The sequence below is a fragment of the Lissotriton vulgaris genome, chromosome 12 (assembly GCF_964263255.1).
Source record: "Lissotriton vulgaris chromosome 12, aLisVul1.2, whole genome shotgun sequence".
In the NCBI taxonomy this organism is placed as follows: domain Eukaryota; kingdom Metazoa; phylum Chordata; class Amphibia; order Caudata; family Salamandridae; genus Lissotriton; species Lissotriton vulgaris.
The window spans coordinates 443,636,674-443,661,557 of NC_141700.1; the positions used below are offsets into that span (position 1 = coordinate 443,636,674).

At 30.0% G+C, this 24,884-nt stretch overlaps 22 non-coding genes across 22 annotated transcripts; all 22 read right to left on the minus strand.

The window, feature by feature from the left end:
• Positions 1-254: 254 nt before the first annotated feature.
• TRNAT-AGU (transfer RNA threonine (anticodon AGU)) lies at positions 255-328 on the minus strand. The gene has a single exon. It is a non-coding gene; the product is annotated as a tRNA-Thr (tRNA).
• A 2,473-nt stretch (positions 329-2,801) lies between these two features.
• TRNAT-CGU (transfer RNA threonine (anticodon CGU)) lies at positions 2,802-2,874 on the minus strand. The gene has a single exon. It is a non-coding gene; the product is annotated as a tRNA-Thr (tRNA).
• A 436-nt stretch (positions 2,875-3,310) lies between these two features.
• TRNAT-AGU (transfer RNA threonine (anticodon AGU)) lies at positions 3,311-3,384 on the minus strand. The gene has a single exon. It is a non-coding gene; the product is annotated as a tRNA-Thr (tRNA).
• Positions 3,385-3,819: 435 nt separating this feature from the next.
• On the minus strand, positions 3,820-3,892 carry TRNAT-CGU (transfer RNA threonine (anticodon CGU)). Its single transcript has one exon. It is a non-coding gene; the product is annotated as a tRNA-Thr (tRNA).
• A 1,457-nt stretch (positions 3,893-5,349) lies between these two features.
• On the minus strand, positions 5,350-5,423 carry TRNAT-AGU (transfer RNA threonine (anticodon AGU)). Its single transcript has one exon. It is a non-coding gene; the product is annotated as a tRNA-Thr (tRNA).
• Positions 5,424-6,367: 944 nt separating this feature from the next.
• TRNAT-AGU (transfer RNA threonine (anticodon AGU)) lies at positions 6,368-6,441 on the minus strand. The gene has a single exon. It is a non-coding gene; the product is annotated as a tRNA-Thr (tRNA).
• Positions 6,442-7,897: 1,456 nt separating this feature from the next.
• On the minus strand, positions 7,898-7,970 carry TRNAT-UGU (transfer RNA threonine (anticodon UGU)). Its single transcript has one exon. It is a non-coding gene; the product is annotated as a tRNA-Thr (tRNA).
• Positions 7,971-8,404: 434 nt separating this feature from the next.
• On the minus strand, positions 8,405-8,478 carry TRNAT-AGU (transfer RNA threonine (anticodon AGU)). The gene has a single exon. It is a non-coding gene; the product is annotated as a tRNA-Thr (tRNA).
• Positions 8,479-9,933: 1,455 nt separating this feature from the next.
• Positions 9,934-10,007, minus strand: TRNAT-AGU (transfer RNA threonine (anticodon AGU)). The gene has a single exon. It is a non-coding gene; the product is annotated as a tRNA-Thr (tRNA).
• A 947-nt stretch (positions 10,008-10,954) lies between these two features.
• TRNAT-AGU (transfer RNA threonine (anticodon AGU)) lies at positions 10,955-11,028 on the minus strand. Its single transcript has one exon. It is a non-coding gene; the product is annotated as a tRNA-Thr (tRNA).
• Positions 11,029-11,463: 435 nt separating this feature from the next.
• Positions 11,464-11,536, minus strand: TRNAM-CAU (transfer RNA methionine (anticodon CAU)). Its single transcript has one exon. It is a non-coding gene; the product is annotated as a tRNA-Met (tRNA).
• Positions 11,537-14,010: 2,474 nt separating this feature from the next.
• TRNAT-AGU (transfer RNA threonine (anticodon AGU)) lies at positions 14,011-14,084 on the minus strand. Its single transcript has one exon. It is a non-coding gene; the product is annotated as a tRNA-Thr (tRNA).
• A 947-nt stretch (positions 14,085-15,031) lies between these two features.
• On the minus strand, positions 15,032-15,105 carry TRNAT-AGU (transfer RNA threonine (anticodon AGU)). The gene has a single exon. It is a non-coding gene; the product is annotated as a tRNA-Thr (tRNA).
• Positions 15,106-15,540: 435 nt separating this feature from the next.
• On the minus strand, positions 15,541-15,613 carry TRNAT-CGU (transfer RNA threonine (anticodon CGU)). The gene has a single exon. It is a non-coding gene; the product is annotated as a tRNA-Thr (tRNA).
• Positions 15,614-16,047: 434 nt separating this feature from the next.
• Positions 16,048-16,121, minus strand: TRNAT-AGU (transfer RNA threonine (anticodon AGU)). Its single transcript has one exon. It is a non-coding gene; the product is annotated as a tRNA-Thr (tRNA).
• A 1,965-nt stretch (positions 16,122-18,086) lies between these two features.
• TRNAT-AGU (transfer RNA threonine (anticodon AGU)) lies at positions 18,087-18,160 on the minus strand. The gene has a single exon. It is a non-coding gene; the product is annotated as a tRNA-Thr (tRNA).
• Positions 18,161-18,595: 435 nt separating this feature from the next.
• On the minus strand, positions 18,596-18,668 carry TRNAT-UGU (transfer RNA threonine (anticodon UGU)). Its single transcript has one exon. It is a non-coding gene; the product is annotated as a tRNA-Thr (tRNA).
• A 434-nt stretch (positions 18,669-19,102) lies between these two features.
• On the minus strand, positions 19,103-19,176 carry TRNAT-AGU (transfer RNA threonine (anticodon AGU)). Its single transcript has one exon. It is a non-coding gene; the product is annotated as a tRNA-Thr (tRNA).
• Positions 19,177-21,143: 1,967 nt separating this feature from the next.
• On the minus strand, positions 21,144-21,217 carry TRNAT-AGU (transfer RNA threonine (anticodon AGU)). The gene has a single exon. It is a non-coding gene; the product is annotated as a tRNA-Thr (tRNA).
• A 435-nt stretch (positions 21,218-21,652) lies between these two features.
• TRNAT-CGU (transfer RNA threonine (anticodon CGU)) lies at positions 21,653-21,725 on the minus strand. The gene has a single exon. It is a non-coding gene; the product is annotated as a tRNA-Thr (tRNA).
• Positions 21,726-23,181: 1,456 nt separating this feature from the next.
• On the minus strand, positions 23,182-23,255 carry TRNAT-AGU (transfer RNA threonine (anticodon AGU)). The gene has a single exon. It is a non-coding gene; the product is annotated as a tRNA-Thr (tRNA).
• A 435-nt stretch (positions 23,256-23,690) lies between these two features.
• On the minus strand, positions 23,691-23,763 carry TRNAT-CGU (transfer RNA threonine (anticodon CGU)). The gene has a single exon. It is a non-coding gene; the product is annotated as a tRNA-Thr (tRNA).
• Positions 23,764-24,884: the final 1,121 nt, after the last annotated feature.

Sequence of the window (24,884 nt, forward strand, 5' to 3'; positions counted from 1 at the left end):
TCTTTACAATTTTTTTCATGAAGGTAATAATATTGCTCCAATCTAGGTAGACATTTCATCTACGTCTTTCTCATAGATATGTATTTTTTTCATTTTGCAATAACAGTATTCATTCTATAATCTTGAAAATACTTGGGTTTTTATAAGGTTAAAGATGATCTGTTCAACAGTAAGATGAATCGGACTTTTATATTTTAATTGTATCGGAATAAGACCTAATGAAAATGATTTGTTATATAACAATGAGAAAAGCAAGGCGCTGCTGAGATTTGAACTCAGGATCTCCTGTTTACTAGACAGGCGCTTTAACCAGCTAAGCCACAGCACCCACTTGATTCTTCAATTTGAAACACTTTTCTTTATGGTGTTCAAGAGAATATTGCTTTTTTACTTTCATATTCTTTTCTAAGTTCACACACTTCTCTACTCAAACACTTAAGATGAATGAAGACTCTTCACTTATTCAAAAACACCTCTCTAATTTGAAGTTTACCCTATTCATATCATTTTAAAATATACCTTGCTGAAGAATGGATTAGTTGAATTCAACAATAGAGTGAACATTCACCTCTATCTTGTTCTTTGTCATTTTCTTATCCCTATTTCAGTCAATGCATTCCTATAAAAATCTTCACAATACCAAACATTTTAGTTAATTTTTAAGATAACTTATTCTAAAGTTCATAGAACCAGATGTTTATTCTTAAATTGTATTCAACATTTGTTTGATGAAAATTATTCAGAAAGCATGGAGAAAACAGTTAGGTGCTGCTGAGAATTGAACTCTGGATTTCCTGTTTACGAGACAGGCGCTTTAACCACTAAGCCACAGCACCAACGTTAATGGTAAGAAATGCATACATAATTTATTGTTGATGATGAAAATGTGTTTCCTGCTATAAATTCTTCTTTATATGTATTGTAATCTTAAACACGAAAACATACTCAATCACTACGCAAGTATTAATATGTTTTAATAAACAGGTACTCTTATAAAACTCAATTTCATTTCTTGAATCCTTTAAAACAAAAATCATGAAGGTATTAATATTGCTCAAATCTAGGTAGAAATTTCATCTATTTCTTTCTCATAGATATGTATTTTTTTCATTTGGCAATAGCAGTATTCATTCTATAATCTTGAAAATACTTGTGTTTTTATAAGGTTTAAGATGATCTGTTCAACAGTAAGATGAATCAGACTTTTATATTTTAATTGTATCGGAATAAGACCTAATAAAAATGATTTGTTATATAACAATGAGAAAAGCAATTCACTGCTGAGAGTTGAACTCAGGATCTCCTGTTTACTAGACAGGCGTTTTAACCAGCTAAGCCACAGCACCCACTTGATTCTTAATTTTGAAAACTTTTTCTTTATGGTGTTCAAGAGAATAATGCTTTTTCACTTTCATATTCTTTTCTAAGTTCACACACTTCTCTACTCATAAACTTAAGATGAATGAAGACTCTTCACTTATTCAAAAACACCTCTCTAATTTGAAGTTTACCCTATTCATATCATTTTAAAATATACCTTGCTGAAGTATGGATTAGTTGAATTCAACAATAGAGTGATCATTCACCTCTATCTTGTTCTTTGTCATTTTCTTTTCCCTATTTCAATCAATGCATTCCTACAAAAATCTTCACAATACCAAGTATTTTATTTAATTTTTAAGATAACTTATTCTAAAGTTCATAGAACCAGATGTTTATACTTAAATTGTATTCAACACTTGTTTGATGAAAATTATTCGGAAAGCATGAAGAAAACAGTTAAATGCTACTGAGATTTGAACTCAGGATTTCCTGTTTACGAGATAGGAGCTTTAACCACTTAGCCACAGCACCAACGGTAATAGTAAAAAATGCATAAATAATTTATTGTTGATGATGAAAATGTGTTTTCTGCTATAAATTCTTCTTTATATGTATTGTAATATTAAACACGAAAAGATACTCAATCACTTCACAAGGATTCATATGTTTTAATAAACAGGTACTCTTATAAAACCCAATTTCATTTCTTGAATTCTTTACAATTTTTTTTCATGAAGGTAATAATATTGCTCCAATCTTGGTAGACATTTCATCTACGTCTTTCTCATAGATATGTACTTTTTTTCATTTTGCAATAACAGTATTCATTCTATAATCTTGAAAATACCTGGGTTTTTATAAGGTTAAAGGTGATCTGTTCAACAGTAATATGAATCAGACTTTTAAATTTTAATTGTATCGGAATAAGACCTAATGAAAATGATTTGTTATATAACAATGAGAAAAGCAAGGCACTGCTGAGAGATGAACTCAGGATCTCCTGTTTACTAGACAGGTGCTTTAACCAGCTAAGCCACAGCACCCACTTGATTCTTCAATTTGAAACACTTTTCTTTATGGTTTTCAAGAGAATATTGCTTTTTCACTTTCATATTCTTTTCTAAGTTCACACACTTCTCTACTCAAACACTTAAGATGAATGAAGACTCTTCACTTATTCAAAAACACCTCTCTAATTTGAAGTTTACCCTATTCATATCATTTTAAAATATACCTTGCTGAAGAATGGATTAGTTGAATTCAACAATAGAGTGAACATTCACCTCTATCTTGTTCTTTGTCATTTTCTTTTCCCTATTTCAGTCAATGCATTCCTACAAAAATCTTCACAATACCAAGCATTTTATTTAATGTTTAAGATAACTTATTCTAAAGTTCATAGAACCAGATGTTTATTCTTAAATTGTATTCAACATTTGTTTGATGAAAATTATTCGGAAAGCATGGAGAAAACATTTAGGTGCTGCTGAGATTTGAACTCAGGATTTCCTGTTTACGAGACAGGCGCTTTAACCACTAAGCCACAGCACCAACGTTAATAGTAAGAAATGCATACATAATTTATTGTTGATGATGAAAATGTGTTTCCTGCTATAAATTCTTCTTTATATGTATTGTAATCTTAAACACGAAAACATACTCAATCACTACGCAAGTATTAATATGTTTTAATAAACAGGTACTCTTATAAAATCCAATTTCATTTCTTGAATTCTTTACAATTTTTTTCATGAAGGTAATAATATTGCTCCAATCTAGGTAGACATTTCATCTACGTCTTTCTCATAGATATGTATTTTTTTTATTTTGCAATAACAGTATTCATTCTATAATCTTGAAAATACTTGGGTTTTTATAAGGTTAAAGATGATCTGTTCAACAGTAAGATGAATCAGACTTTTATATTTTAATTGTATCGGAATAAGACCTAATGAAAATGATTTGTTATATAACAATGAGAAAAGCAAGGCGCTGCTGAGATTTGAACTCAGGATCTCCTGTTTACTAGACAGGCGCTTTAACCAGCTAAGCCACAGCACCCACTTGATTCTTAAATTTGAAACACTTTTCTTTATGGTGTTCAAGAGAATATTGCTTTTTCACTTTCATATTTTTTTCTAAGTTCACACACTTCTCTACTCAAACACTTAAGATGAATGAAGACTCATCACTTATTCAAAAACACCTCTCTAATTTGAAGTTTACCCTATTCATATCATTTTAAAATATACCTTGCTGAAGAATGGATTAGTTGAATTCAACAATAGAGTGAACATTCACCTCTATCTTGTTCTTTGTCATTTTCTTATCCCTATTTCAGTCAATGCATTCCTACAAAAATCTTCACAATACCAAGCCCTTTATTTAATTTTTAAGATAACTTATTCTAAAGTTCATAGAACCAGATGTTTATTCTTAAATTGTATTCAACATTTGTTTGATGAAAATTATTCTGAAAGCATGGAGAAAACAGTTAGGTGCTGCTGAGAATTGAACTCAGGATTTCCTGTTTACGAGACAGGCGCTTTAACCACTAAGCCACAGCACCAACGTTAATAGTAAGAAATGCATACATAATTTATTGTTGATGATGAAAATGTGTTTCCTGCTATAAATTCTTCTTTATATGTATTGTAATCTTAAACACGAAAACATACTCAATCACTACACAAGTATTAATATGTTTTAATAAACAGGCACTCTTATAAAACTCAATTTCCTTTCTTGAATCCTTTCAAAAAAAAATCATGAAGGTATTAATATTGCTCAAATCTAGGTAGAAATTTCATCTATGTCTTTCTCATAGATATGTATTTTTTTCATTTGGCAATAACAGTATTCATTCTATAATCTTGAAAATACTTGTGTTTTTATAAAGTTTAAGATGATCTGTTCAACAGTAAGATGAATCAGACTTTTATATTTTAATTGTATCGGAATAAGACCTAATGAAAATGAATTGTTATATAACAATGAGAAAAGCAAGGCACTGCTCAGAGTTGAACTCAGGATCTCCTGTTTCCTAGACAGGCGCTTTAACCAGCTAAGCCACAGAACCCACTTGATTCCTTATTTTGAAACACTTTTCTTTATGGTGTTCAAGAGAATATTGCTTTTTCACTTTCATATTCTTTTCTAAGTTCACACACTTCTCTACTCAAACACTTAAGATGAATGAAGACTCTTCACTTATTCAAAAACACCTCTCTAATTTGAAGTTTACCCTATTCATATCATTTTAAAATATCCCTTGCTGAAGAATGGATTAGTTGAATTCAACAATAGAGTGATCATTCACCTCTATCTTGTTCTTTGTCATTTTCTTTTCCCTATTTCAGTCAATGCATTCCTACAAAAATCTTCACAATACCAAGCATTTTATTTAATGTTTAAGATAACTTATTCTAAAGTTCATAGATCCAGATGTTTATTCTTAAATTGTATTCAACATTTGTTGGATGTAAATTATTCGGAAAGCATGGAGAAAACATTTAGGTTCTGCTGAGATTTGAACTCAGGATTTCCTGTTTATGAGAAAGGCGCTTTAACCACTAAGCCACAGCACCAACGTTAATAGTAAGCAATGCATAAATTATTCATTGTTGATGATGAAAATGTGTTTCCTGCTATAAATTCTTCTTTATATGTATTGTAATCTTAAACAGGAAAACATACTCAATCACTACGCAAGTATTAATATGTTTTAATAAACAGGTACTCTTATAAAACCCAATTTCATTTCTTGAATTCGTTACAATTTTTTTTCATGAAGGTAATAATATTACTCCAATCTATGTAGACATTTCATCGACGTCTTTCTCATAGATATGTATTTTTTTCATTTTGCAATAACATTATTCATTCTATAATCTTGAAAATACTTGGGTTTTTATAAGGTTAAAGATGATCTGTTCAACAGTAAGATGAATCAGACTTTTATATTTTAATTGTATCGGAATAAGACCTAATGAAAATGATTTGTTATATATTACAATGAGAAAAGCAAGGCGCTGCTGAGATTTGAACTCAGGATCTCCTGTTTACTAGACAGGCGCTTTAACCAGCTTAGCCACAGCACCCACTTGATTCTTAAATTTGAAACACTTTTCTTTATGGTGTTCAAGAGAATATTGCTTTTTCACTTTCATATTCTTTTCTAAGTTCACACACTTCTCTACTCAAACACTTAAGATGAATGAAGACTCTTCACTTATTCAAAAAACCCTCTCTAATTTGAAGCTTACCCTATTCATATCATTTTAAAATATACCTTGCTGAAGAATGGATTAGTTGAATTCAACAATAGAGTGATCATTCACCTGTATCTTGTTCTTTGTCATTTTCTTTTCCCTATTTCAGTCAATGCATTCCTACAAAAATCTTCTCAGTACCAAGCATTTTATTTAATTTTTAAGATAACTTATTCTAAAGTTCATAGAACCAGATGTTTATTCTTAAATTGTATTCATCATTTGTTTGATGAAAATTATTCGGAAAGCATGGAGAAAACAGTTAGGTGCTGTTGAGATTTGAACTCAGGATTTCCTGTTTACGAGACAGGTGCTTTAACCACTAAGCCACAGCACCAACGTTAATAGTAAGAAATGCATACATAATTTATTGTTGATGATGAAAATGTGTTTCCTGCAATAAATTCTTCTTTATATGTATTCTAATCTTAAACACAAAAACATACTCAATCACTACGCAAGTATTAATATGTTTTAATAAACAGGTACTCTTATAAAACTCAATTTCATTTCTTGAATTCTTTAAAAAAAAAATCATGAAGGTATTAATAATGCTCAAATCTAGGTAGAAATTTCATCTACGTCTTTCTCATAGATATGTATTTTTTTCATTTGGCAATAACAGTATTCATTCTATAATCTTGAAAATACTTGTGTTTTTATAAGGTTTAAGATGATCTGTTCAACAGTAAGATGAATCAGACTTTTATATTTTAATTGTATCGGAATAAGACCTAATGAAAATGATTTGTTATATAACAATGAGAAAAGCAAGGCACTGCTGAGAGTTGAACTCAGGATCTCCTGTTTACTAGACAGGCGCTTTAACCAGCTAAGCCACAGCACCCACTTGATTTTTAAATTTGAAACACTTTTCTTTATGGTGTTCAAGAGAATATTGCTTCTTTCACTTTCATATTCTTTTCTAAGTTCACACACTTCTCTACTCAAACACTTAAGATGAATGAAGACTCTTCACTTATTCAAAAACACCTCTCTAATTTGAAGTTTACCCTATTCATATCATTTTAAAATATACCTTGCTGAAGAATGGATTAGTTGAATTCTACAATAGAGTGATCATTCACCTCTATCTTGTTCTTTGTCATTTTCTTTTCCCTATTTCAATCAATGCATTCCTTCAAAAATCTTCACAATACCAAGTATTTTATTTAATTTTTAAAATAACTTATTCTAAAGTTCATAGAACCAGATGTTTATACTTAAATTGTATTCATCACTTGTTTGATGAAAATTATTCGGAAAGCATGAAGAAAACAGTTAAATGCTGCTGAAATTTGAACTCAGGATTTCCTGTTTACGAGATAGGAGCTTTAACCACTAAGCCACAGCACCAATGGTAATAGTAAAAAATGCATAAATAATTTATTGTTGATGATGAAAATGTGTTTTCTGCTATAAATTCTTCTTTATATGTATTGTAATCTTAAACACGAAAAGATTCTCAATCACTACGCAAGGATTCATATATTTTAATAAACAGGTTCTCTTATAAAACCCAATTTCATTTCTTGAATTCTTTACAATTTTTTTCATGAAGGTAATAATATTGCTCCAATCTTGGTAGGCATTTCATCTACGTCTTTCTCATAGATATGTACTTTTTTTCATTTTGCAATAACAGTATTCATTCTATAATCTTGAAAATACCTGGGTTTTTATAAGGTTAAAGGTGATCTTTTCAACAGTAAGATGAATCAGACTTTTATATTTTAATTGTATCGGAATAAGACCTAATGAAAATGATTTGTTATATAACAATGAGAAAATGCAAGGCACTGCTGAGAGATGAACTCAGGATCTCCTGTTTACTAGACAGGCGCTTTAACCAGCTAAGCCACAGCACCCACTTGATTCTTAAATTTGAAACACTTTTCTTTATGGTGTTCAAGAGAATATTGCTTTTTCACTTTCATATTCTTTTCTAAGTTCACACACTTCTCTTCTCAAACACTTAAGATGAATGAAGACTCTTCACTTATTCAAAAAACCCTCTCTAATTTGAAGCTTACCCTATTCATATCATTTTAAAATATACCTTGCTGAAGAATGGATTAGTTGAATTCAACAATAGAGTGATCATTCACCTGTATCTTGTTCTTTGTCATTTTCTTTTCCCTATTTCAGTCAATGCATTCCTACAAAAATCTTCTCAATACCAAGCATTTTATTAAATTTTTAAGATAACTTATTCTAAAGTTCATAGAACCAGATGTTTATTCTTAAATTGTATTCATCATTTGTTTGATGAAAATTATTCGGGAAGCATGGAGAAAACAGTTAGGTGCTGTTGAGATTTGAACTCAGGATTTCCTGTTTACAAGACAGGCGCTTTAACCACTAAGCCACAGCACCAACGTTAGTAGTAAGAAATGCATACATAATTTATTGTTGATGATGAAAATGTGTTTCCTGCAATAAATTCTTCTTTATATGTATTCTAATCTTAAACACGAAAACATACTCAATCACTACGCAAGTATTAATATGTTTTAATAAACAGGTACTCTTATAAAACTCAATTTCATTTCTTGAATTCTTTAAAAAAAAATCATGAAGGTATTAATATTGCTCAAATCTAGGTAGAAATTTCATCTACGTCTTTCTCATAGATATGTATTTTTTCATTTGGCAATAACAGTATTCATTCTATAATCTTGAAAATACTTGTGTTTTTATAAGGTTTAAGATGATCTGTTCAACAGTAAGATGAATCAGACTTTTATATTTTAATTGTATCGGAATAAGACCTAATGAAAATGATTTGTTATATAACAATGAGAAAAGCAAGGCACTGCTGAGAGTTGAACTCAGGATCTCCTGTTTACTAGACAGGCGCTTTAACCAGCTAAGCCACAGCACCCACTTGATTCTTAAATTTGAAACACTTTTCTTTATGGTGTTCAAGAGAATATTGCTTTTTCACTTTCATATTTTTTTCTAAGTTCACACACTTCTCTACTCAAACACTTAAGATGAATGAAGACTCTTCACTTATTCAAAAACACCTCTCTAATTTGAAGTTTACCCTATTCATATCATTTTAAAATATACCTTGCTGAAGAATGGATTAGTTGAATTCAACAATAGAGTGATCATTCACCTCTATCTTGTTCTTTGTCATTTTCTTTTCCCTATTTCAATCAATGCATTCCTACAAAAATCTTCACAATACCAAGTATTTTATTTAATTTTTAAGATAACTTATTCTAAAGTTCATAGAACCAGATGTTTATACTTAAATTGTATTCATCACTTGTTTGATGAAAATTATTCGGAAAGCATGAAGAAAACAGGTAAATGCTGCTGAGATTTGAACTCAGGATTTCCTGTTTACGAGATAGGAGCTATAACCACTAAGCCACAGCACCAACGGTAATAGTAAAAAATGCATAAATAATTTATTGTTGATGATGAAAATGTGTTTTCTGCTATAAATTCTTCTTTATATGTATTGTAATCTTAAACACGAAAAGATACTCAATCACTACGCAAGGATTCATATATTTTAATAAACAGGTACTCTTATAAAACCCAATTTCATTTCTTGAATTCTTTACAATTTTTTTCATGAAGGTAATAATATTGCTCCAATCTTGGTAGGCATTTCATCTACGTCTTTCTCATAGATATGTACTTTTTTTCATTTTGCAATAACAGTATTCATTCTATAATCTTGAAAATACCTGGGTTTTTATAAGGTTAAAGGTGATCTGTTCAACAGTAAGATGAATCAGACTTTTATATTTTAATTGTATCGGAATAAGACCTAATGAAAATGATTTGTTATATAACAATGAGAAAATGCAAGGCACTGCTGAGAGATGAACTCAGGATCTCCTGTTTACTAGACAGGTGCTTTAACCAGCTAAGCCACAGCACCCACTTGATTCTTAAATTTGAAACACTTTTCTTTATGGTGTTCAAGAGAATATTGCTTTTTCACTTTCATATTCTTTTCTAAGTTCACACACTTCTCTACTCAAACACTTAAGATGAATGAAGACTCTTCACTTATTCAAAAACACCTCTCTAATTTGAAGTTTACCCTATTCATATCATTTTAAAATATACCTTGCTGAAGAATGGATTAGTTGAATTCAACAATAGAGTGATCATTCACCTCTATCTTGTTCTTTGTCATTTTCTTTCCCCTATTTCAGTCAATGCATTCCTACAAAAATCTTCACAATACCAAGCATTTTATTTAATTTTTAAGATAACTTATTCTAAAGTTCATAGAACCAGATGTTTATTCTTAAATTGTATTCAACATTTGTTTGATGAAAATTATTCGGAAAGCATGGAGAAAACATTTAGGTGCTGCTGAGATTTGAACTCAGGATCTCCTGTTTACTAGACAGGCGCTTTAACCAGCTAAGCCACAGCACCCACTTGATTCTTAAATTTGAAACACTTTTCTTTATGGTGTTCAAGAGAATATTGCTTTTTCACTTTCATATTCTTTTCTAAGTTCACACACTTCTCTACTCAAACACTTAAGATGAATGAAGACTCCTCACTTATTCAAAAACACCTCTCTAATTTGAAGTTTACCCTATTCATATCATTTTAAAATATACCTTGCTGAAGAATGGATTAGTTGAATTCAACAATAGAGTGATCATTCACCTCTATCTTGTTCTTTGTCATTTTCTTTTCCCTATTTCAGTCAATGCATTCCTACAAAAATCCTCACAATACCAAGCATTTTATTTAATTTTTAAGATAACTTATTCTAAAGTTCATAGAACAAGATGTTTATACTTAAATTGTATTCAACACTTGTTTGATGAAAATTATTCGGAAAGCATGGAGAAAACAGTTAAATGCTGCTGAAAATTGAACTCAGGATTTCCTGTTTACGAGACAGGAGCTTTAACCACTAAGCCACAGCACCAACAGTAATAGTAAAAAATGCATAAAGAATTTATTGTTAATGATGAAAATTTGTTTTCTGCTATAAATTCTTCTTTATATGTATTGTAATCTTAAACACGAAAAGATACTCAATCACTACGCAAGGATTAATATGTTTTAATAAACAGGTACTCTTATAAAACCCAATTCCATTTCTTGAATTCTTTACAATTTTTTTTCATGAAGGTAATAATATTGCTCCAATCTAGGTAGACATTTCATCTACGTCTTTCTCATAGATATGTATTTTTTTCATTTTGCAATAACAGTATTCATTCTATAATCTTGAAAATACTTGGGTTTTTATAAGGTTAAAGATGATCTGTTCATCAGTAAGATGAATCAGACTTTTATATCTCAATTGTATCGGAATAAGACCTAATGAAAATGATTTGTTATATATTACAATGAGAAAAGCAAGGCGCTGCTGAGATTTGAACTCAGGATCTCCTGTTTACTAGACAGGCGCTTTAACCAGCTAAGCCACAGCACCCACTTGATTCTTAAATTTGAAACACTTTTCTTTATGGTGTTCAAGAGAATATTGCTTTTTCACTTTCATATTCTTTTCTAAGTTCACACACTTCTCTACTCAAACACTTAAGATGAATGAAGACTCTTCACTTATTCAAAAACACCTCTCTAATTTGAAGTTTACCCTATTCATATCATTTTAAAATATTCCTTGCTGAAGAATGGATTTGTTGAATTCCACAATAGAGTGATCATTCACCTCTATCTTGTTCTTTGTCATTTTCTTTTCCCTATTTCAGTCAATGCATTCCTACAAAAATCTTCACAATACCAAGCATTTTATTTCATTTTTAAGATAACTTATTCTAAAGTTCATAGAACCAGATGTTTATTCTTAAATTGTATTCAACATTTGTTTGATGAAAATTATTCGGAAAGCATGGAGAAAAGAGTTCGGTGCTGTTGAGATTTGAACTCAGGATTTCCTGATTATGAGACAGGCGCTTTAACCACTAAGCCACAGCACCAACGTTAATAGTAAGAAATGCATACATAATTTATTGTTGATGATGAAAATGTGTTTCCTGCTATAAATTCTTCTTTATATGTATTGTAATCTTAAACACGAAAACATACTCAATCACTACGCAAGTATTAATATGTTTTAATAAACAGGTACTCTTATAAAACTCAATTTCATTTCTTGAATTCTTTAAAAAAAAAATCATGAAGGTATTAATATTGCTCAAATCTAGGTAGAAATTTCATCTACGTCTTTCTCATAGATATGTATTTTTTTTATTTGGCAATAACAGTATTCATTCTATAATCTTGAAAATACTTTTGTTTTTATAAGGTTTAAGATGATCTGTTCAACGGTAAGATGACTCAGACTTTTATATTTTAATTGTATCGGAATAAGACCTAATGAAAATGATTTGTTATATAACAATGAGAAAAGCAAGGCACAGCTCAGAGTTGAACTCAGGATCTCCTGTTTACTAGACAGGCGTTTTAACCAGCTAAGCCACAGCACCCACTTGATTCTTAATTTTGAAAACTTTTTCTTTAGGGTGTTCAAGAGAATAATGCTTTTTCACTTTCATATTCTTTTCTAAGTTCACACACTTCTCTACTCATAAACTTAAGATGAATGAAGACTCTTCACTTATTCAAAAACACCTCTCTAATTTGAAGTTTACCCTATTCATATCATTTTAAAATATACCTTGCTGAAGTATGGATTAGTTGAATTCAACAATAGAGTGATCATTCACCTCTATCTTGTTCTTTGTCATTTTCTTTTCCCTATTTCAATCAATGCATTCCTACAAAAATCTTCACAATACCAAGTATTTTATTTAAGTTTTAAGATAACTTATTCTAAAGTTCATAGAACCAGATGTTTATACTTAAATTGTATTCAACACTTGTTTGATGAAAATTATTCGGAAAGCATGAAGAAAACAGTTAAATGCTGCTGAGATTTGAACTCAGGATTTCCTGTTTACGAGATAGGAGCTTTAACCACTTAGCCACAGCACCAACGGTAATAGTAAAAAATGCATAAATAATTTATTGTTGATGATGAAAATGTGTTTTCTGCTATAAATTCTTCTTTATATGTATTGTAATCTTAAACACGAAAAGATACTCAATCACTTCACAAGGATTCATATGTTTTAATAAACAGGTACTCTTATAAAACCCAATTTCATTTCTTGAATTCTTTACAATTTTTTTTCATGAAGGTAATAATATTGCTCCAATCTTGGTAGACATTTCATCTACGTCTTTCTCATAGATATGTACTTTTTTTCATTTTGCAATAACAGTATCCATTCTATAATCTTGAAAATACCTGGGTTTTTATAAGGTTAAAGGTGATCTGTTCAACAGTAAGATGAATCAGACTTTTATATTTTAATTGTATCGGAATAAGACCTAATGAAAATGATTTGTTATATAACATTGAGAAAAGCAAGGCACTGCTGAGAGATGAACTCAGGATCTCCTGTTTACTAGACAGGTGCTTTAACCAGCTAAGCCACAGCACCCACTTGATTCTTAAATTTGAAACACTTTTCTTTATGGTTTTCAAGAGAATATTGCTTTTTCACTTTCATATTCTTTTCTAAGTTCACACACTTCTCTACTCAAACACTTAAGATGAATGAAGACTCTTCACTTATTCAAAAACACCTCTCTAATTTGAAGTTTACCCTATTCATATCATTTTAAAATATACCTTGCTGAAGAATGGATTAGTTGAATTCAACAATAGAGTGATCATTCACCTCTATCTTGTTCTTTGTCATTTTCTTTTCCCTATTTCAGTCAATGCATTCCTACAAAAATCTTCACAATACCAAGCATTTTATTTAATGTTTAAGATAACTTATTCTAAAGTTCATAGAACCAGATGTTTATTCTTAAATTGTATTCAGCATTTGTTTGATGAAAATTATTCGGAAAGCATGGAGAAAACATTTAGGTGATGCTGAGATTTGAACTCAGGATTTCTTGTTTACGAAACAGGCGCTTTAACCACTAAGCCACAGCACCAACGTTAATAGCAAGAAATGCATACATAATTTATTGTTGATGATGAAAATGTGTTTCCTGCTATAAATTCTTCTTTATATGTATTGTAATCTTAAACACGAAAACATACTCAATCACTACGCAAGTATTAATATGTTTTAATAAACAGGTACTCTTATAAAACCCAATTTCATTTCTTGAATTCTTTACAATTTTTTTCATGAAGGTAATAATATTGCTCCAATCTAGGTAGACATTTCATCTACGTATTTCTCATAGATATGTATTTTTTTCATTTTGCAATAACAGTATTCATTCTATAATCTTGAAAATACTTGGGTTTTTATAAGGTTAAAGATGATCTGTTCAACAGTAAGATGAATCAGACTTTTATATTTTAATTGTATCGGAATAAGCCCTAATGAAAATGATTTGTTATATAACAATGAGAAAAGCAAGGCGCTGCTGAGATTTGAACTCAGGATCTCCTGTTTACTAGACAGGCGCTTTAACCAGCTAAGCCACAGCACCCACTTGATTCTTAAATTTGAAACACTTTTCTTTATGGTGTTCAAGAGAATATTGCTTTTTCACTTTCATATTCTTTTCTAAGTTCACACACTTCTCTACTCAAACACTTAAGATGAATGAAGACTCTTCACTTATTCAAAAACACCTCTCTAATTTGAAGTTTACCCTATTCATATCATTTTAAAATATCCCTTGCTGAAGAATGGATTAGTTGAATTCAACAATAGAGTGATCATTCACCTCTATCTTGTTCTTTGTCATTTTCTTTTCCCTATTTCAGTCAATGCATTCCTACAAAAATCTTCACAATACCAAGCATTTTATTTAATGTTTAAGATAACTTATTCTAAAGTTCATAGATCCAGATGTTTATTCTTAAATTTTATTCAACATTTGTTTGATGTAAATTATTCGGAAAGCATGGAGAAAACAGTTAGGTTCTGCTGAGATTTGAACTCAGGATTTCCTGTTTACGAGAAAGGCGCTTTAACCACTAAGCCACAGCACCAACGTTAATAGTAAGAAATGCATAAATTATTCATTGTTGATGATGAAAATGTGTTTCCTGCTATAAATTCTTCTTTATATGTATTGTAATCTTAAACAGGAAAACATACTCAATCACTACGCAAGTATTAATATGTTTTAATAAACAGGTACTCTTATAAAACCCAATTTCATTTCTTGAATTCTTTACAATTTTTTTTCATGAAGGTAATAATATTACTCCAATCTAGGTAGACATTTCATCTACGTCTTTCTCATAGATATGTATTTTTTTTATTTTGCATTAACATTATTCATTCTATAATCTTGAAAATACTTGGGTTTTTATAAGGTTAAAGATGATCTGTTCAACAGTAAGATGAATCGGACTTTTATATTTTAATTGTATTGGAATAAGACCTAATGAAAATGATTTGTTATATATTACAATGAGAAAAGCAAGGCGCTGCTGAGATTTGAACTCAGGATCTCCTGTTTACTAGACAGGCGCTTTAACCAGCTAAGCCACAGCACCCACTTGATTCTTAAGTTTGAAACACTTTTCTTTATGGTGTTCAAGAGAATATTGCTTTTTCACTTTCATATTTTTTTCTAAGTTCACACACTTCTCTACTCAAACACTTAAGATGAATGAAGACTCTTCACTTATTCAAAAACACCTCTCTAATTTGAAGTTTACCCTATTCATATCATTTTAAAATATACCTTGCTGAAGAATGGATTAGTTGAATTCAACAATAGAGTGATCATTCACCTGTATCTTGTTCTTTGTCATTTTCTTTTCCCTATTTCAGTCAATGCATTCCTACAAAAATCTTCTCAATACCAAGCATTTTATTTAATTTTTAAGATAACTTATTCTAAAGTTCATAGAACCAGATGTTTATTCTTAAATTGTATTCAACATTTGTTTGATGAAAATTATTCGGAAAGCATGGAGAAAACAGTTAGGTGCTGTTGAGATTTGAACTCAGGATTTCCTGTTTACGAGACAGGCGCTTTAACCACTAAGCCACAGCACCAACGTTAATAGTAAGAAATGCATACATAATTTATTGTTGATGATGAAAATGTGTTTCCTGCTATAAATTCTTCTTTATATGTATTCTAATCTTAAACACGAAAAAAACTCAATCACTACGCAAGTATTAATATGTTTTAATAAACAGGTACTCTTATAAAACTCAATTTCATTTCTTGAATTCTTAAAAAAAAAATCATGAAGGTATTAATATTGCTCAAATCTAGGTAGAAATTTCATCTACGTCTTTCTCATAGATATGTATTTTTTTCATTTGGCAATAACAGTATTCATTCTATAATCTTGAAAATACTTGTGTTTTTATAAGGTTTAAGATGATCTGTTCAACAGTAAGATGAATCAGACTTTTATATTTTAATTGTATCGGAATAAGACCTAATGAAAATGATTTGTTATATAACAATGAGAAAAGCAAGGCACTGCTGAGAGTTGAACTCAGGATCTCCTGTTTACTAGACAGGCGCTTTAACCAGCTAAGCCACAGCACCCACTTGATTCTTAAATTTGAAACACTTGTCTTTATGGTGTTCAAGAGAATATTGCTTTTTCACTTTGATATTCTTTTCTAAGTTCACACACTTCTCTTCTCAAACACTTAAGATGAATGAAGACTCTTCACTTATTCAAAAACACCTCTCTAATTTGAAGTTTTCCCTATTCATATCATTTTAAAATATACCTTGCTGAAGAATGGATTAGTTGAATTCAACAATAGAGTGATCATTCACCTCTATCTTGTTCTTTGTCATTTTCTTTTCCCTATTTCAATCAATGCATTCCTACAAAAATCCTCACAATACTAAGTATTTAATTTAATTTTTAAGATAACTTATTCTAAAGTTCATAGAACCAGATGTTTATACTTAAATTGTATTCATCACTTGTTTGATGAAAATTATTCGGAAAGCATGAAGAAAACAGTTAAATGCTGCTGAGATTTGAACTCAGGATTTCCTGTTTACGAGATAGGACCTTTAACCACTAAGCCACAGCACCAACGGTAATAGTAAAAAATGCATAAATAATTTATTGTTGATGATGAAAATGTGTTTTCTGCTATAAATTCTTCTTTATATGTATTGTAATCTTAAACACGAAAAGATACTCAATCACTACGCAAGGATTCATATATTTTAATAAACAGGTACTCTTATAAAACCCAATTTCATTTCTTGAATTCTTTACAATTTTTTTTCATGAAGGTAATAATATTGCTCCAATCTTGGTAGACATTTCATCTACGTCTTTCTCATAGATATGTACTTTTTTTCATTTTGCAATAATAGTATTCATTCTATAATCTTGAAAATACCTGGGTTTTTATAAGGTTAAAGGTGATCTGTTCAACAGTAAGATGAATCAGACTTTTATATTTTAATTGTATCGGAATAAGACCTAATGAAATGATTTGTTATATAACAATGAGAAAAAGCAAGGCACTGCTGAGAGATGAACTCAGGATCTCCTGTTTACTAGACAGGCGCTTTAACCAGCTGTGCCACAGCACCCACTTGATTCTTAAATTTGAAACACTTTTCTTTATGGTGTTCAAGAGAATATTGCTTTTTCACTTTCATATTCTTTTCTAAGTTCACACACTTCTCTACTCAAACACTTAAGATGAATGAAGACTCCTCACTTATTCAAAAACACCTCTCTAATTTGAATTTTACCCTATTCATATCATTTTAAAATATACCTTGCTGAAGAATGGATTAGTTGAATTCAACAATAGAGTGATCATTCACCTCTATCTTGTTCTTTGTCATTTTCTTTTCCCTATTTCAGTTAATGCATTCCTACAAAAATCTTCACAATACCAAGCATTTTATTTAATTTTTAAGATAACTTATTCTAAAGTTCATAGAACCAGATATTTATTCTTAAATTGTTTTCAACATTTGTTTGATGAAAATTATTCGGAAAGCATGGAGAAAACATATGTGCTGCTGAGATTTGAACTCAGGATTTCCTGTTTACGAGACAGGCGCTTTAACCACTAAGCCACAGCACCAATGTTAATAGTAAGAAATGCATACATAATTTATTGTTGATGATGAAAATGTGTTTTCTGCTATAAATTCTTCTTTATATGTATTGTAATCTTAAACAGGAAAACAAACTCAATCACTACGCAAGTATTAATATGTTTTGATAAACAGGTACTCTTATAAAACCCAATTTCATTTCTTGAATTCTTTACAAATTTTTTTCATGAAGGTAATAATATTACTCCAATCTAGGTAGACATTTCATCGACGTCTTTCTCATAGATATGTATTTTTTTCATTTTGCAATAACATTATTCATTCTATAATCTTGAAAATACTTGGGTTTTTATAAGGTTAAAGATGATCTGTTCAACAGTAAGATGAATCAGACTTTTATATTTTAATTGTATCGGAATAAGACCTAATGAAAATGATTTGTTATATATTACAATGAGAAAAGCAAGGCGCTGCTGAGATTTGAACTCAGGATCTCCTGTTTACTAGACAGGCGCTTTAACCAGCTAAGCCACAGCACCCACTTGATTCTTAAATTTGAAACACTTTTCTTTATGGTGTTCAAGAGAATATTGCTTTTTCACTTTCATATTCTTTTCTAAGTTCACACACTTCTCTACTCAAACACTTAAGATGAATGAAGACTCTTCACTTATTCAAAAACACCTCTCTAATTTGAAGCTTACCCTATTCATATCATTTTAAAATATACCTTGCTGAAGAATGGATTAGTTGAATTCAACAATAGAGTGATCATTCACCTGTATCTTGTTCTTTGTCATTTTCTTTTCCCTATTTCAGTCAATGCATTCCTACAAAAATCTTCTCAATACCAAGCATTTTATTTAATTTTTAAGATAACTTATTCTAAAGTTCATAGAACCAGATATTTATTCTTAAATTGTATTCAACATTTGTTTGATGAAAATTATTCGGAAAGCATGGAGAAAACAGCTAGATGCTGTTGAGATTTGAACTCAGGATTTCCTGTTTACAAGACAGGCGCTTTAACCACTAAGCCACAGCACCAACGTTAATAGTAAGAAATGCATACATAATTTATTGTTGATGATGAAAATGTGTTTCCTGCTATAAATTCTTCTTTATATGTATTCTAATCTAAAACACGAAAACATACTCAATCACTACGCAAGTATTAATATGTTTTAATAAACAGGTAATCTTATAAAACTCAATTTCATTTCTTGAATTCTTTAAAAAAAATCATGAAGGTATTAATATTGCTCAAATCTAGGTAGAATTTTCATCTACGTCTTTCTCATAGATATGTATTTTTTTCATTTGGCAATAACAGTATTCATTCTATAATCTTGAAAATACTTGTGTTTTTATAAGGTTTAAGATGATCTGTTCAACAGTAAGATGAATCAGACTTTTATATTTTAATTGTATCGGAATAAGACCTAATGAAAATGATTTGTTATATAACAATGAGAAAAACAAGGCACTGCTGAGAGTTGAACTCAGGATCTCCTGTTTACTAGACAGGCGCTATAACCAGCTAAGCCACAGCACCCACTTGATTCTTAAATTTGAAACACTTTTCTTTATGGTGTTCAAGAGAATATTGCTTTTTCACTTTCATATTCTTTTCTAAGTTCACAAACTTCTCTACTCAAACACTTAAGATGAATGAAGACTCTTCACTTATTCAAAAACACCTCTCTAATTTGAAGTTTACCCTATTCATATCATTTTAAAATATACCTTGCTGAAGAATGGATTAGTTGAATTCAACAATAGAGTGATCATTCACCTCTATCTTGTTCTTTGTCATTTTCTTTTCCCTATTTCAATCAATGCATTCCTACAAAAATCTTCACAATACCAAGTATTTTATTTAATTTTTAAGATAACTTATTCTAAAGTTCATAGAACCAGATGTTTATACTTGAATTGTATTCATCACTTGTTTGATGAAAATTATTCGGAAAGCATGAAGAAAACAGTTAAATGCTGCTGAGATTTGAACTCAGGATTTCCTGTTTACGAGATAAGAGCTTTAACCACTAAGCCACAGCACCAACGGTAATATTAAAAAATGCATAAATAATTTATTGTTGATGATGAAAATGTGTTTTCTGCTATAAATTCTTCTTTATATGTATTGTAATCTTAAACACGAAAAGATACTCAATCACTACGCAAGGATTCATATATTTTAATAAACAGGTACTCTTATAAAACCCAATTTCATTTCTTGAATTCTTTACAATTTTTTTTTCATGAAGGTAATAATATTGCTCCAATCTTGGTAGGCATTTCATCTACGTCTTTCTCATAGATATGTACTTTTTTTCATTTTGCAATAACAGTATTCATTCTATAATCTTGAAAATACCTGGGTTTTTATAAGGTTAAAGGTGATCTGTTCAACAGTAAGATGAATCAGACTTTTATATTTTAATTGTATCGGAATAAGACCTAATGAAAATGATTTGTTATATAACAATGAGAAAATGCAAGGCACTGCTGAGAGATGAACTCTGGATCTCCTGTTTACTAGACAGGCGCTTTAACCAGCTAAGCCACAGCACCCACTCGAGTCTTAAATTTGAAACACTTTTCTTTATGGTTTTCAAGAGAATATTGCTTTTTCACTTTCATATTCTTTTCTAAGTTCACACACTTTTCTACTCAAACACTTAAGATGAATGAAGATTCTTCACTTATTCAAAAACACCTCTCTAATTTGAAGTTTACCCTATTCATATCATTTTAAAATATACCTTGCTGAAGAATGGATTAGTTGAATTCAACAATAGAGTGATCATTCACCTCTATCTTGTTCTTTGTCATTTTCTTTTCCCTATTTCAGTCAATGCATTCCTACAAAAATCTTCACAAAACCAAGCATTTTATTTAATTTTTAAGATAACTTATTCTAAAGTTCATAGAACCAGATGTTTATACTTGAATTGTATTCATCACTTGTTTGATGAAAATTATTCGGAAAGCATGAAGAAAACAGTTAAATAATGCTGAGATTTGAACTCAGGATTTCCTGTTTACGAGATAGGAGCTTTAACCACTAAGCCACAGCACCAACGGTAATATTAAAAAATGCATAAATAATTTATTGTTGATGATGAAAATGTGTTTTCTGCTATAAATTCTTCTTTATATGTATTGTAATCTTAAACACGAAAATATACTCAATCACTACGCAAGGATTCATATATTTTAATAAACAGGTACTCTTATAAAACCCAATTTCATTTCTTGAATCCTTTACAATTTTTTTTCCTGAAGGTATTAATATTGCTCAAATCTAGGTAGAAATTTCATCTACTTCTTTCTCATAGATATGTATTTTTTTCATTTTGCAATAACAGTATTCATTCTATAATCTTGAAAATACTTGGGTTTTTATAAGGTTTAAGATGATCTGTTCAACAGTAAGGTGAATGAGACTTTTATATTTTAATTGTATCGGAAGAAGACCTCATGAAAATTATTTGTTATATAACAATGAGCAAAGCAAGGCACTGCTGAGAGTTGAACTCAGGATCTCCTGTTTACTAGACAGGCGCTTTAACCAGCTAAGCCACAGCACCCACTTGATTCTTAAATTTGAAACACTTTTCTTTATGGTGTTCAAGAGAATATTGCTTTTTCACTTTCATATTCTTTTCTAAGTTCACACACTTCTCTACTCAAACACTTAAGATGAATGAAGACTCTTCACTTATTCAAAAACACCTCTCTAATTTGAAGTTTACCCTATTCATATCATTTTAAAATATACCTTGCTGAAGAATGGATTAGTTGAATTCAACAATAGAGTGATCATTCACCTCTATCTTGTTCTTTGTCATTTTCTTTTCCCTATTTCAGTCAATGCATTCCTACAAAAATCTTCACACTACCAAGTATTTTATTTAATTTTTAAGATAACTTATTCTAAAGTTCATAGAACCAGATGTTTATACTTAAATTGTATTCAACATTTGTTTGATGAAAATTATTCAGAAAGCATGGAGAAAACAGTTAGGTGCTGCTGAGATTTGAACTCAGGATTTCCTGTTTACGAGACAGGCACTTTAACCACTAAGCCACAGCACCAACGTTAATAGTAAGAAATGCATACATAATTTATTGTTGATGATGAAAATGTGTTTCCTGCTATAAATTCTTCTTTATATGTATTGTAATCTTAAACACGAAAAGATACTCAATCACTACGCAAGGATTAATATGTTTTAATAAACAGGTACTCTTATAAAACCCAATTCCATTTCTTGAATTCTTTACAATTTTTTTTCATGAAGGTAATAATATTGCTCCAATCTAGGTAGACATTTCATCTACGTCTTTCTCATAGATATGTATTTTTTTTCATTTTGCAATAACAGTATTCATTCTATAATCTTGAAAATACTTGGGTTTTTATAAGGTTAAAGATGATCTGTTCAACAGTAAGATGAATCAGACTTTTATATTTTAATTGTATCGGAATAAGACCTAATGAAAATGATTTGTTATATAACAATGAGAAAAGCAAGGCACTGCTCAGAGTTGAACTCAGGATCTCCTGTTTACTAGACAGGCGCTTTAACCAGCTAAGCCACAGCACCCACTTGATTCTTTATTTTGAAACACTTTTCTTTATGGTGTTCAAGAGAATATTGCTTTTTCACTTTCATATTCTTTTCTAAGTTCACACACTTCTCTACTCAAACACTTAAGATGAATGAAGACTCTTCACTTATTCAAAAACACCTCTCTAATTTGAAGTTTACCCTATTCATATCATTTTAAAATATCCCTTGCTGAAGAATGGATTAGTTGAATTCAACAATAGAGTGATCATTCACCTCTATCTTGTTCTTTGTCATTTTCTTTTCCCTATTTCAGTCAATGCATTCCTACAAAAATCTTCACAATACCAAGCATTTTATTTAATGTTTAAGATAACGTATTCTAAAGTTCATAGATCCAGATGTTTATTCTTAAATTGTATTCAACATTTGTTTGATGTAAATTATTCGGAAAGCATGGAGAAAACAGTTAGGTTCTGCTGGGATTTGAACTCAGGATTTCCTGTTACGAGAAAGGCACTTTAACCACTAAGCCACAGCACCAACGTTAATAGTAAGAAATGCATAAATTATTCATTGTTGATGATGAAAATGTGTTTCCTGCTATAAATTCTTCTTTATATGTATTGTAATCTTAAACAGGAAAACATACTCAATCACTACGCAAGTATTAATATGTTTTAATAAACAGGTACTCTTATAAAACCCAATTTCATTTCTTGAATTCTTTACAATTTTTTTTCATGAAGGTAATAATATTACTCCAATCTAGGTAGACATTTCATCAACGTCTTTCTCATAGATATGTATTTTTTTCATTTTGCAATAACATTATTCATTCTATAATCTTGAAAATCCTTGGGTTTTTATAAGGTTAAAGATGATCTGTTCAACAGTAAGATGAATCAGACTTTTATATTTTAATTGTATCGGAATAAGACCTAATGAAAATGATTTGTTATATAACAATGAGAAAAGCAAGGCACTGCTGAGAGTTGAACTCAGGATCTCCTGTTTACTAGACAGGCGCTTTAACCAGCTAAGCCACAGCACCCACTTGATTCTTAAATTTGAAACACTTTTCTTTATGGTGTTCAAGAGAATATTGCTTTTTCACTTTCATATTCTTTTCTAAGTTCACACACTTCTCTACTCAAACACTTAAGATGAATGAAGACTCTTCACTTATTCAAAAACACCTCTCTAATTTGAAGTTTACCCTATTCATATCATTTTAAAATATACCTTGCTGAAGAATGGATTAGTTGAATTCAACAATAGAGTGAACATTCACCTCTATCTTGTTCTTTGTCATTTTCTTATCCCTATTTCAAGCAATGCATTCCTACAAAAATCTTCACACTACCAAGTATTTTATTTAATTTTTAAGATAACTTTTTCTAAAGTTCATAGAACCAGATGTTTATACTTAAATTGTATTCAACATTTGTTTGATGAAAATTATTCAGAAAGCATGGAGAAAACAGTTAGGTGCTGCTGAGATTTGAACTCAGGATTTCCTGTTTACGAGACAGGCACTTTAACCACTAAGCCACAGCACCAACGTTAATAGTAAGAAATGCATACATAATTTATTGTTGATGATGAAAATGTGTTTCCTGCTATAAATTCTTCTTTATATGTATTGTAATCTTAAACACGAAAAAATACTCAATCACTACGCAAGTATTAATATGTTTTAATAAACAGGTACTCTTATAAAACTCAATTTCATTTCTTGAATCCTTTAAAAAAAAAAATCATGAAGGTATTAATATTGCTCAAATCTAGGTACAATTTTTATCAACGTCTTTCTCATAGATATGTATTTTTTTCATTTGGCAATAACAGTATTCATTCTATAATCTTGAACATACTTGTGTTTTTATAAGGTTTAAGATGATCTGTTCAACAGTAAGATGAATCAGACTTTTATATTTTAATGGTATCGGAATAAGACCTAATAAAAATGATTTGTTATATAACAATGAGAAAAGCAAGGCACTGCTGAGAGTTGAACTCAAGATCTCCTGTTTACTAGACAGGCGCTTTAACCAGCTAAGCCACAGCACCCACTTGATTCTTAAATTTGAAACACTTTTCTTTATGGTGTTCAAGAGAATATTGCTTTTTCACTTTCATATTCTTTTCTAAGTTCACACACTTCTCTACTCAAACACTTAAGATGAATGAAGACTCTTCACTTATTCAAAAACACCTATCTAATTTGAAGTTTACCCTATTCATATCATTTTAAAATATAACTTGCTAAAGAATGGATTAGTTGAATTCAACAATAGAGTGATCATTCACCTCTATCTTGTTCTTTGTCATTTTCTTTTCCCTATTTCAGTCAATGCATTCCTACAAAAATCTTCACAATACCAAGCATTTTATTTAATTTTTAAGATAACTTATTCTAAAGTTCATAGAACCAGATGTTTATACTTAAATTGTATTCAACACTTGTTTGATGAAAATTATTCGGAAAGCATGGAGAAAACAGTTAAATGCTGCTGAGAATTGAACTGAGGATTTCCTGTTTACGAGACAGGAGCTTTAACCACTAAGCCACAGCACCAACAGTAATAGTAAAAAATGCATAAAGAATTTATTGTTAATGATGAAAATGTGTTTTCTGCTATAAATTCTTCTTTATATGTATTGTAATCTTAAACACGAA